The sequence below is a fragment of the Jatropha curcas genome, chromosome 3 (assembly GCF_041381405.1).
Source record: "Jatropha curcas cultivar XTBG-Jc1 chromosome 3, XTBG_Jcur_1.0, whole genome shotgun sequence".
Taxonomy (NCBI): domain Eukaryota; kingdom Viridiplantae; phylum Streptophyta; class Magnoliopsida; order Malpighiales; family Euphorbiaceae; genus Jatropha; species Jatropha curcas.
The window spans coordinates 13,613,715-13,627,817 of NC_143153.1; the positions used below are offsets into that span (position 1 = coordinate 13,613,715).

The window sequence follows — 14,103 nt, forward strand, 5'->3', positions numbered from 1 at the left end:
ATTTACAAATTCATTACAAAAAAATCTCAACTCTCTCTACTTACTCTCTCTACAATATACTACACTCTACTCTATATTATTCATTCATTCTTCTCTACTCTACAACCTCTCTTATTAAGTTATTATTCTCTCTAATTTTTTTTATTCAATTTTCCAAATTATATCTTATTATCATATAATGGCAAGTGGAGGAAACTCAAATTCGGGTAAGGGCTAGGGAAAGATTGGAGAATCATCTATCCCTACAAACGACATCTATGATTTGATTCCCATCCAATTTAATTTTGAGGGTTATCCAAATGAAAATTTGGAAATTCCAACTCAAGAATCTGAATTTAATGAGCAATTACAAGATGAAGAGCAAGAGCAACGAGCACAAATTGTTGCAAGAGCAAGACAAAGTTCCGACATATTCGCCATTCATTTCACGAAAAAATTCAAAGGTGAGAAAATGTACGATGTAATTTGCAATTATTGTGGAAAATCTTATAAATTTAAACAAGCGGGCAGCTATGGATCATTTTGGAAGCATTTGGAGACAAAACATCTAACAAAAATAGGTGTTGATCGGTCTCAAACACAAATTTCTGGGTACGCTTCTAGCCTTTCTTTATTTAAATATTCTAAAAAAATACAAAAAGAAGAATTAGCAAAAATGATTTCTATGAAACATTTATCTTTTAGTTTTGGTGAAAAAGTAGGTTTTAATAATTATTGTCAAAAAGCTTTAAATCCTTCTGCTAAAAGAGTACCAAGAAATACTGTAAAAAGAACTATTATTTCTTTATATAATAAAGGAAAAAAAGAGTTAGAGCTTTTATTTTGTCAAATGAAAATTTGTGTTTCAATTTGTTGTGATATTTGGAGTGATCATTGGCAAATGCATTCTTATATGGGTATTATATGTCATTGGATTGATAATGATTGAAAAATTCAAAAAAGAATTATTGCTTTTCGTGTTTTTGATGATAAACATACTGCAAATAATATTTATAGAGTAATTGTTTCAATTTTAGATGAATATAAGTTGACAAAAAAAATTTTTTCAATTTCATTTGATAATGCTTCTGCAAATACTAAATCAATTATTGAACTTAACAAAATTTGTGAACCAAATATTGGTGGAAAATTTTTTCATATAAGATGTGCATGCCATGTTTTAAATTTATGTGTACAAGATGGTTTAAAAATTCTTGAATATTTTATTTCTCCAATTAAAAAAGCTACTTCATATTTATGGGGACATCCCCATGTGATGAAAAGTTGGGCTAAATTTTGTAAAGAAAATAATAAAAGACCAAAATATTTTTCAAGGGATGTTCCAACTCGTTGGAATTCAACATATGAATTACTAAACGAGTCTTTTTCTTATAAAGAATTATTATGCTTTTTTGTCACTAATAATATTGAGGATATTAATTTATATCCACAAAATTGGGAGATTTGTGCAAAAATTTTAGATATTTTAAAAATTTTTAATGATGCTACCTATAAATTTAGTGGGATTTATTATCCTACATCTCATTTATTTTTACCTATGTGTATTAATATTGTTATTGCACTCCAAGAATTTCAAAATGATGATTTATTAAAAGATTGTATTTTTTCAATGAAAAAAAGATGGTTATCTTATTTTAAAAATATACCACCCCTTTATCTTGTTGCTATTGTATTTGATCCTAGATGTAGAATGGATGTTTTATGTGATTATTTGACTATTTATTATTAAGTATTAAATCTTGATGTAGAAGATAATGTTAATATAAATGTAGTAATGCATGAAGTTAAACAAAATATTATGCAATTATATAATGAATTTGTTCAAGTTTCTAGTTCATCTACTTCTACTTCTATTTCTTCTCAATTTAATATTCAACAATTCCCAACACAAAGGGTAAGTGGTGTTGGTGTTGCTCAACAAGTTTTACTATAAAGACAAAAAAGAACAAGGGAATACAGTTCTTTTTCTGAATTTGATAATTATCTAACCACTTCTTTTGAGTTTGGTGATGATTATGCAGATACTGATTTTCCAATTTTAGATTGGTGGAGTCGTCACGCAAATACTTTTCCAATTCTTTCTTTACTTGCAAAACAAATTTTAGCAGCTCCGGTCTCCACTGTTGCGGTTGAACACAAGCTTTTAGTCAAGGAGGAAACATACTTGATGAAACACGATCTTGTATGACACCCGATTCATTAGAAGCACAATCATGCGTGGATGATTGGAAAAAGGCCGAACTAAGAGCCCAAGAAAATCCAAAAGAAAATGAAGATTTATACGATTTATACGATGGGTCCTCAACGGGAACATCAACCGGTGGTGCAAATAGCGATTAAGGTAAAAGGGGTGAAATTGGTATAAGGTAAGTAAGAACTACGTGGGCTTTGATTCCTCTAAACCCCAAGAGGATACGTAGGCAACTTAATTTTTTTTAAAACAAAAAAAAATTAAGTTCAAGCCTTTTTTTTTTTTTTAAATTATGTTCAAACTTTTTTAAATAAAAAATAAATTCAGTTAAATTTTTTTTTAAAAATAATTATGTTCAAGTCTTTAAAAAAATAAAGTTAATTGAAGTATTTTTTAATTTTTTAGGTGTATTTTTTATTTTTTTTATGTTCAAATAATTTTTTTTTAAACCGGTCTTCAAAATTTAAAATTTAAAATTATGCGATTCGCCAGAAAACTGATTGGAACCGTCGGTTTTGTAACCGGATCGGAACCGGAACCGGACGGTTCCAAACCGAAACTGGAACCGGACCTTTTCGGTTCGGTTTCAATTCCAGTTTTTCTGGAATCGGAACCACCGGTTCCGGAACCATAGCCATGGCTACTCGTAGAATCGATCTTTTTATTACTACGTTGCGATCCGTATACTTGCAAGTAATTAAGGAGTGCAACAAGTTTTTGGCGCCGTTGCCGAGGAATGGTGTTTTGTCATTTAACAAAAAATTCTTATGTATGATTTAGAGCATTTTTTTATTAGGTACCAACTTACTTTTGATTCAAATTTTTTCAGAAGCACATATGGAATAACTTATATGCTAAGTACTATATCTTCAACCAGTGAATTAGAAGATTATCAGCCTGAGATTGAACAGTTTCTTTCAAGACAGAAAAGGAAAAAGAAAAGTAGAGATTCAGGAATTATGGTTGAGCAAAATCCACCATGGCAAAGGTTGATGGATCACGTTACTCCAAGCCTAAATGGTTCACAGAAAGGAGTAGTACATCCACCGGTAAATGCTAATCAATTTGAAATTAAAACTGCTTTATTGCAAATGATCCAAAATAGTGTTCAATTTTACGGATTACCAAATGAGGATCCAAACTCTCACATAGCCAGTTTTCTTGAGATATGTGATACATTTAAAATGAATTCAGTGCCAGCAGATGCCATCAAACTACGTCTTTTTCCTTTCACTTTGAAGGATAGAGCGAAAGCTTGGTTGAATTCGTTGCTACCAAATTCTATCACTACTTGGGAACAACTAGCCCAAACTTTCTTGTCTAAATACTTTCCATTAGCAAAGATTGCTAGACTTATTAAAGAGATAACCTCATTCACCCAACATGAAAATGAATCCCTATATGAGGCATGGGATCACTATAAAGAACTTCAACGAGTTTGCCCATACCATGGCCTTCCCCAAAATATATTGATTCAAACCTTTACAATGGGGTTAATCCTTCTACAAGAGGTACTATAGATGCTATGGCAGGAGGATCATTAATGAAGAAAACTACTGATGATGCAATTGAGTTGTTGGAGGAAATGGCTAACAACAACAACATATGGCAAACTGAAAGGGCTCAAGTAAGTCAGTCCAATGTTAATCATGATTCTTCTCCTTCTTCTTCAAAAGATTCAGTGAAGAAAGTACATGAGTTAGATCCCTTAACTATGATGCAAGCACAAATTTTTGCTTTAGCATATAAAATTGATAACTTGAATGTGAGTAAGTCAACATCACTTACTTGTGAAAATTGTGGTCAAAATGGACATATATCAAAAGAGTGTAATTATAATCATCCAATTATGGAGGAACAAGTGAACTATATTCAAGGACAAGTTCACAGTCCATGCTCAAATAATTATAATGCTGAATATCGTAATTATCCTTACACTTTTTGGAGAAACAATGATAATCAAGATAGAGGAAATCAAGTTAATCAATCTCAAGATAAAATAGGACAATTGACAAGTAATATTGATAAGTTTTTGGATGGAATAAATCAGAAAATGAGCAGTCAAGATGATAATTTTAAATGGTTAGAGACTAAGTTTGACAAACTTTTCAAGAATCATTCTTCATCTACACATAACTTGGAGGTGCAAGTAGGGCAACTTGCTAATGCTATTTCATCACGTGGAGTAGGAAAGCTTCCAAGTAATACAGAAAAGAATCCTAGGGAGAATGTAAGTGCTATTGTTTTAAGAAGTGGAAAGGTAGTTGATAAAGTAGTTCTTTTGGGTATTGATGCTAATGTCTTGAATAATGAATCTGTTGAGCTGGTTTGTGAACCGAGCAAGAAAGTAAATTCTACAGGATCAAAAGAAAAGGAAAAGGATAATGTGAAAGTTTATCAACCAAGTCCACCTTTTCCGCAAAGGCTAAAGAAGCAAGAACAAGATAAGCAATTCTTAAACTTTATAAATAAATTGAAACATTTGCATATTAACATGTCATTCATGGAAGCCATTACATAAATTTTGAACTATGGGAAATTTCTTAAAGATTTAATCTCAAAGAAACATAGTTGGGAGGATGTGCAACAGCTACTTTGACCGAGGATTGTAGTTCTATAATCTCAAGTAAATTACCTACTAAACTTAAGGATCCAGGAAGCTTTACCATACCATGTAGATTAGGTGAGGTAGATTTCCTTAGATGCCTTTGTGACTTAGGAGCAAGTATTAACTTGATGCCATTATCTCTTTCTAAGAAATTGGGTTTAGAAGATGAAGTAAAACGTACTAATATGGTTTTACAACTTGCTGACCAATCTATTAAAAGACCTTATGGCATTATTGAATATGTACTTATTAAAGTTGACAAGTTTATTTTTCCAACTGATTTTGTCATACTTGACTTTGTTTATGACGAGAATTGTCCTCTTATTTTAGGAAGACCATTCATGAACACAGGGAGGGCATTAATTGATGTCTCAAAAGGGAAATTAATCCTTAAGATAGGTTGTGATATCATTCAATTTCATATAGATAAAGCCATGAAATATCCTAGGGATGAAGGTAATTGCATGAAGATTGACATAGTTGATACATGTGTGTATGAAATATTTGCATTAGAAAAAAAATGTTAAATATGAAAATGATAATGCAAGTAATGAAGAAAAAGAGTTTATAAGTTTAAGACATGAGATGTTACTTAGAGAAAATGAGCCTTTACCTCCATCAATTAAAAGGCCACCAATAGTAGACCTTAAAAATTTACTTGTCATCTAAGATATGCTTTCCTAGGTAAAGATCACACACTTCCAATAATCATTTCTAACAAATTAACTATAGATCAAGAAAATGAATTGTTAAGTCTTGTTATAAATAGGATAAGGAGTATAGGATGGCAAATTTCTGACCATAAAGGTATCAATCCTAATCGAGTCATGCATCACATAAATCTTGAAGATGGACATGTACCTAGGGCAGAAAGACAAAGGAAACTTAATCCTAATATGAAAGAAGTAGTGAAGAAAGAAATTATAAAGCTGTTAGATGTAGGAATAATATACCCAATTTCGGATAGCCAATGGGTTAGCCCGATTCAATGTGTTCCTAAAAAGGGAGGGATGACTGTAGTAAAAAATGAAAATGGTGAACTAATCCCTACTAGAACCACTACGGGTTGGAGGGTATGCATTGACTATAGGAAGCTAAATTCAGCCACAAGAAAAGATCACTTTCCATTGCCTTTCATAGACCAAATTGTGGGTCCCGAATATATATGGCACAACCCAAGAGGGGCGGTGAATTGGGTTTTCTAAAAACAAATATAAATATTAGAAATTCTAAACAGAAAATAGAATTCTAAGTGCAGCGGAAAACACAAAGAACTTTGTGAGAATAGAATATGGATTGAATTCACCTCACAATGTTCTAATTATAAAAGATAGAAAGTCTGTGCAAAGTGCAGCTATTGATTAGAACAGCTTCACACTGACTTATACAATATTAGAACTTCTTTATGAAGGAGAGCTATTGAAATTAGAACTTCCTCATAAAGTATTTAGAAAATCATATAAGGTTATGTGAAAGACAGTTATTGAATTTAGAACTTCTTCACAGAACCTTAATCAAGTATCAGAATAACTTTATGATGGAAAGTTATCGTGATTAGAACTTCCTCATAAAGTTTAGAAAATTAAATTGAAACCCAATCAGTAAATTATACTGGAAATAGAACAACAGTTAGAACATTGTATATTCACTTTATTAGAATACCAGAGTTCTAATGTTCAGTAAAGATAAAGCTTATTGCCGTTTTAGAACATCTGAATCATTAACAGTTTTAGCGTTTCTAAAAATTAAACAGAAGTGAAATAAAGACAGTAACAAGCAAACTTCAGAAATTAGAAAAGATCAACACAGAGATTTATAGTGGTTCAGCATTAACTCGCCTACATCCACTCCTCAAGACGCATCTTGAGATCCTCAACTATGTTATCTCTTTTCAAGGGTAAGAGACAAACCAACAGTACAAGGCAAATAGATCAACACCTAGATCTACCCTTTTGTCCCACTAGATTTTCCAAAGGTTCTAGTAAACCTCAACCCTTTTCTGTTTTTGGCAGAGTACATAAAACTCAATTCAAGACATTACTATCCCACACATGGAGAAGGTCGCTTGATAACCTCTATCTCAATAGCTTCTAACCTGAGCTATTACACACAAAAGTTTAACAAATAAAGAGCCTGTCTACTATAAAATACAGATTCTAAATAGACAGAGAGAAACGCCTATATAAGCACAGGAAAAACAGTTTTATCAGATTAGAAGATCGATTAGAACACAGAACTGTTTTTCAAAAGTAACTGTAAAAAATTCTTTTCTTCTTTAAATATGAAAACATTAAAGTATAGAGATGAAAAGAAAATGGGGGTAGAGTAATGTGAATACTCAAATTTTGAGGCTTCTAATGTTGCTGGTGGCATGTGAAACTCTTTAAATGGAGGAAAGCACGCCTGCTACAGTGCCGTGCCAATTAATTTGACTTTGCTAAAAAGCCAGTTTTCCCGGCCGCGGTGATGGCGGCCGCCCCTAAGGGAGGCGGTAGCTGCTATCGCCGGCGGCGGCAGCCGCCGGCGACAGCGGCTGCAGTCGCCTGTGAATACTCATTTTTTTTGAGGCTCAAAGAGCCTGTTTTCCGAGACTGCAAACAGTCCGGCCGGACCGAAGGCAAATTTTGGAAGTTCACCGGAAGTGTGCCAATATGGTACTTGAAATGTCCGAAAAATTACGAGGATCACGGAACTGGTCTCAGAATATTTTTTGGAGGTCCGGAACTCCCGGAAAAGCCTCCGGAATGAAAAAAAAAAGAGAAAAAGGGGAAAACGCACACGTGCCCGCCCGCGGGGGTGGGCATACCTGCCCAGGCCAGGCGGGCACGCCCGCCCAAGCCAGGCGGGCATGCCCGCCCAGCATGGGCGGGCACACCCGCCCAAGCTAGGCGGGCATGCCCGCCCAGCTAGGGTGGGCGCGCCCGCCCAGCATGGGCGGACACGCCCGCCCAGCATGGGCGGGCACACCCGCCCAAGCCAGGCGGGCATGCCCGCCCAGCTTGGGCGGACACGACCGCCCAGCATGGGCGGGCACGCCCGCCCTCGAAGGCGGGCAGGGGCGCCCGGGATCACGTTTTTTCCTATAAAAAACGGCTCTGGGGCTCCGTTTTGAGACACTCAGTCTGTGTTGACGGACGCTCCTTCTCCCTTACGCTCTTTGCGATTCTTTACTGCTTTCTTGCATTTTTTTAATTTTAGTTTTATTTTATTATTGTGATACTTGGTCACCTAAAATTAAATTAATTAAAATTCCCTTAACGAGGAGCTTAACCTGGAGTTAAGAAGTGGCCGTCGATTAAATCAGGTACGTAAACTAAGTTCTGCCTATTTAATTTTAGCACTTCATGCATGCTTCTCTTCTACTCCTAATAACTCTACAATTGCATAAATGCATTTCATGCCATAAACGGCCTCAATTAAATAAAATTAGGCTAAATGCCCGTTTAATCAATAATCGTGGTATTAAAGTCTAGATCGACAGTATTGGCTTAAAATACCTAGTTAATTAATAGCTATGGTATGATTGCCTTTATTTCGAACAGCCTGGCTTAAGTCCAATTAATCAATAATTGTGGCTAAAAAGCCTTAATCAATCACGTTTTGGCAATAAATTGCCTACAATTAAATCAACCACATTTTGGCAATAAATTGCCCACGGTTCAATCAATTTTTGGCAAACAAATTGCCTATAAATTAGATTAACCACTTTTTAGCGACAAATCGCTTAAATTGCAATTTTTTGGCTAAAAGCCTTCAAATACCAATTTTGGCACAAATGCCTTAATCACTTTGGCGACAAATCGCCTAATCAATTTTTGGCAAACTAATTGCCTAAATCCATCTTTTTGGCTAAAAGCCATAAATCAATCAATTTTTGGCAGTAATAAGCCCAAACATCAATCTTGGCGACAATCGCCCAATCATCACCTTTTGGCAATCAAATTGCCTAAATCACTCTTTTTGGCTAAAAGCCATTAAAATCAACATTTTTGGCATCAAATGCCTAATCAAATCAATCGATCTTTGGCAAAAAGCCTAAACAAAATGCACAAAGCATACACACACTCATGCATAAAGCATACCCATTCAAAGCCCTTCAAAGAAGGCCTATCGAACTACGTTGACTTTGATCTTCCATTCAAACGGAAGTACGTAGGCACGTTTGGGATTTAACCCCGGGCGGCAAGTCAAAATCACATAAACATTTTTCATTGGTCCCAATTACATCATCTTTCACCCTGCAAAGCATTCATCTTTGGTTAGTTCATCAGCATGACATAGTCTCGAGATCCACCTCGGGTTCGTAGACCATGCCTTGAACATTTGGGATAATTAATCTAGTAACTAGGTTAATTAAAATTGGAGTCACTTAAGGTTTTTTCCTAGTTTACCCTAAAATAATTAAACAAGGTGGCGACTCACACATCACGTGCATTTCTTCCTTAGTCACATGCATTCATATGCATTGATATTTTGGGGAGGGGTTCACAGTTTGGCGACTCTGCTGGGGAGTTATGCAATCTTTTTGCATAAGAGGACTACGATTGCTGTGTAAACTAACCGGCCCTTCTTTAGGGTATTATTTTACTATGCTTTGTTTTGCAGGGTACCCCAATAAAAAAAATTTAAGTATTCTTTCTTTAAGAATGCTTAATAAGGAAAATTTGGACCTAATTGAACTTTGCTTTAAGTCATTTAAATTTGTTTATTTATTTGCACGATTGAGAATCTTTTTCTCCATTGCATAAAAAATGAATTTCAAATGAATTTCTTCTCTCTCTGTTCAAACTTCTGAGTCTGGATAGCAAGTAGCGCTGATCGGCAGGTCTCTTTGATTATGTCGACGGACAGCCAAAGCGTCCTCCCTGTTACCGCAAACCATCCCTAATCCTTTTGGGGGTGGCCCATGAGTATGCGTACCGTTGGACCCACGCGAAACTCCTTGTTTCACATGTGGTTAGGTATATCCATACTCAAGGTTCAAGGGTCCCTTAATAAGCCAATTCTCTATTTGTGTCATAGCCTATAGAACCTATCCTTTAGGACTGTATGCACCCAATGATGTGAATCATACCATAAATGAATTATGTTGTGATGTTGTGCGCATTCACGCATTCATCCCATACTTCGCAAAAAAAAACATTCCATTTCAAAGCTAAAAAATCACATTTTGGTCCCTGAGACCTGAAAAATTACATTTTGGTCCCTAAGACCTGGAAAATTCACATTTTGGCCCCTAAGGCCCAAAAATTCTCAATTTGGCCCCAGAGGCCCAAGAATACCCATTTTGGCCCCGAAAATTCCCATTTTGGCCCCTTAGGCCCAAAAGTTCACATTTTGGCCCCAAAGGCCCAAAAGTTCACATCTTGGCCCCAAAGGCCCAAAAATTTCCAATTTGGCCCCAAAGGCCCAAAAATTTCCAATTTGGCCCCAAAGGCCCAAAAGTTCCCAATTTGGCCACAAAGGCCCAAGAATTCCCAATACGGCCCCAAAGGTCCCGAGAATTCACATCTTGGCCCCTAAGGCCCTAAAGTTCCTATTTTGGCCCCTAAGGCCCTAAAATTCACATTTTGGCCCTTAAGGCTCAGAAGTTCACATTCTTGGCCACGGAGGCCCAAAAATTCCCAATTTGGCCTAAGGCCTAAAAATTCACATTTTGGCCCCCTAAGGCCCAAATTTTTTTTTTTTTTTGAGAACTTAGGGCCTTTCGAAAAGTCGAGGTGTCCAGCCCTAAGCACTCCACCTTACATATCACACCCCATTGGGTCCTATCCTAGGTGTCCTGGCATACCAACACTACCCTACCTCACACTATCTCACATTCCATATGGAAACACCTTATATAGGATAGTCTAATCATTTTGACTATGTCCTTTCACAGGTACCCGTCCAAAGACCACCTGTACCCGAAATACTAACTGAGCTCTTACCCACAAGTCCAACAACCCCAACTGCACCAATGGCATCACTGTCTGACATTCAAAGCCTTATGGAACAACTGCAGGCCAGGATGGAGGCCAGAATGAATGAGGCCTTAGCTGCACAGAGGACTGCCCTGATAGCTGAACTAGGTAATGGCAATGGAAATGGGGCTTCAACTGGGGGAAGTGGACCTACTACTTCCAATCAGGGACCTGCTACTGAGCCGACAAACCCTGCCCTTAACCTTGATGACATGCCCTCCAGAACTGCTTCTGAGCTGGAAGCTCAGAAAATGAGAGAAAAATTGGAACTCTTGGAAAGGTCAATCATTGCCCTTAAAACACACAAGGAAGTGGTGGACATGGACTCCTTGTCCTTGTTCCCCGAAGCAAGACTGCCAACAAAATTCAAGATGCCTAACATGGACAAGTTTGACGGAACCACTTGTCCCAAAACACACCTGAAAGTGTATGTGGGTGCCCTCAACCCGTTTGGCCTGAACAGCGAGCTCCTTGCTCAGTTGTTTCAGCAATCTTTGACTGGTGCTGCATTAAGATGGTTTGTAAGCTTGGATCGCTCCAAAATGAAGAATTGGGAGGACATATGCAATGCTTTCAATGCGCAGTACCATTATAATATCGAAGTGGATGTTACCCGGAGGGAGCTGGAAACCACTAAACAAAAGAACAATGAGCCCTTCTCCTCGTTCCTTTCGAGGTGGAGAGCCAAAGCTGCTCAAATGATCAACCGACCCTCTGAACAGGAACAAGTTGACATAATAATCAAGAATTTACTGCCTGTCTACCAGTCACAGCTTCAAACACGGTACTTGCCTACGTTCCAATTGCTCATTGCGACTGCAACTAAGGTGGAAGACTTAATCCAGTTGGGTCAACTCAAAGAAGACTCATACAAGAAGCCGAATCATGCTGGACTTTGAAAAAACCGTCTATAAGACCTGGTTGATAATTGGTCTATCATCACCAAGAGCAAGCTGAACATCAACCAATCCCTTGCCTAACCATGGGATTAATGCAAAAAAAATTTTTGCTGAACAAGAATCGTTCGATCCTTTCAAACTTTTCTTAGAAATGAATGAAGTTTGTGTCTGAGAAGGTTGAGATCCAACCTCCAAAAGAATAAAGGAATTGTTCCAGACCAACAACAACCTGTCTGATCGATTTAAGCATCGAGAAGAACAAAGTCACTTCAGTCAATCCAATCCTAGTCCATCACAGTTTACCTGGAGTCTATCTTTTAGGGTCTAGTCTTTTCTTTTCATTTTCATTTCCATTCAAGTTTTCATTTGTAAATCTAAGTGTCTTTTGTACACAAATGTTGTTTTATCAAGAAAAAGGGAGCAGTTTACGTTCCAACCATGTTTATACTCTTTCCTTTCCTGTGAAAGCAAAAAAAAATCGAAAAAATAATAAAAAATGATGATAAAAAAAAAAGATAATAAAAATTGGCAAAGAAAAATGCATTCATTTGCTCTGCATCAATCAAAGCTGGGGGCATCCTAAGAGGCACCATCAAAGGGGAAGTTTTGAAGGGTAATCATGGAAAGGATCCAGCAAAGGGTGCGCAAGACTTCAAACAGTACCGAGGCAAAGCCGATTGAAGGGGTTAAGGCCAGAATGGTTTCTCCGAAAACCCAGGAATGGAAGATGCTCCGACAGAGAGGTGTCTGAATTTTGAGCTTAAAAGCGACAAAATAAAGAAGTTATGTTTGGAATTGGGTTGGGTCTGCACGAAGTTGCCATGCTATCCATACACTACTCAAGTCATCTCAGAATCAAGTTGCCTCGAAATTCTTTATGGAGAGGCTGCTTCTAAACAAAGTAAAAGAAAAAAAATGGGTCAGAAGGAACTTCTGCATAAAAGAAAGAAATCAAGGACAAAGCTACAGGAAATCAAGCTCTCCGTTAAATTCAAGCCCATCAAGGGTAAATGACAAATCATTTCAGCCATAAGGACAAAGACCAAGCGGCTGCTCACATTTTAAAAAAAAAAACAAGTTAGAAGAAGCAGTCATTTCCACAAATTGGATGACAACAAACACCTTGAAAATCAAGCGCCAGGCATGGCACAAGTACAAGTGTCCTTATAAACAAGGATCATTTCTCAAAACAAGGAAAAGGAAGAGTCTCCTCAAAATTCCTTATGGAGAGGAGAACCATTGAGAAAATAAGTTTCAAATTCAGAGGAAGATAAAGTTCAAGAAAAGGAATCAAATTAACCTCAAGAATTCAAACATGGCGAAGCCACAAACTCAAAGCATAAAAGCTTCTTCAACACTCAAGCCACTCAAGTTACCACCACAATCTGGGTATTCAAAACTCTTTGTGATGAATACAAGGCATATTTCAGTCAACCAGTGGTAAAACCACAACAACAACAAAGTCAGATTCGCCTAGGGTCATCACTATCATACGAGCTCGAGTCAATAAGTTGATTCAACATCATCAAAGTCGGGAATGAATCCCGTAAAGACATCTAGTCAGGAAGGAATCTCGCAAAGACATCAAGCCGGGAAGGAATCCTGCGAAGAAATCAAGTCAGAAATGAATTCTGTATTAATATCAAGTCGGGAAGGAATCCCGAAGAAATCAAATTGGAAATGAATTCCACAATCAGCATTAAGGCGAAATTGAATTTTGCCCCAACAGCAAGTCGGAAATAAATTTCGCACCAAAACGGAAAGGAATTCCGCGCTAACATCAAGTCGGAGATGAATTCCGCACCAGCCGAGCACGAAGTTCGCATCCCTGAAGGAACTACGAAAGACCTGATTCTCCCCATCCCCCGAAGAGTTCTTGGAGATACGTAGGCAGCCGCAAAGGCACGGTCACAAACATAAGTCTGCATCATAAAAAGCATTTTCTCTTTGCCAATATATAAAAAAAAAATAATAAAAATAATAAAAAAAGAGAAGAAAAGAAAAATAAAAGCTGGAGTTGAAAACCCGAAAGGGCGGCTTCAGGCAAGAATTGAGCCCGCTAGGCTGAAAACCCGAAAGGGCGGTCTAGGCAAAAGTTAGGGCAAAGAGCCTGCTAGAGTCGAAAACCCGAAAGGGCGGCTACTAGGCAAAAGTTAAGGCAAAAAGAAAAAAAGTGCTTTCAAAGGTCTTCTCGGGAGTATATAAATCATTTTTTCCAGGAATCACTGAGTTCCTTCGAGTCAAAATTCACTACAAGAAAAATGTGAGTCTCTAAATCGAGTCTCCAATGAGTCTCTAAAATCAAGTCTCCATCACCAGTGGTCATTTCACAACGAGTCACAAAAATCGAGTCATTCTCAAAAGTTCGTTTTGAAAGCGTCACTCTTTGAGTCATTCCTCGAAAAAAGAGAGAGAGGAAAATGTCAATTCAATCCCCGGGGT

At 37.1% G+C, this 14,103-nt stretch overlaps 1 non-coding gene across 1 annotated transcript; it reads right to left on the reverse strand.

Moving 5' to 3' along the window:
* Positions 1–3,540: 3,540 nt before the first annotated feature.
* Positions 3,541–3,647, reverse strand: LOC149497596 (small nucleolar RNA R71). Its single transcript, XR_016320283.1, has one exon. It is a non-coding gene; the product is annotated as a small nucleolar RNA R71 (small nucleolar RNA).
* Positions 3,648–14,103: the final 10,456 nt, after the last annotated feature.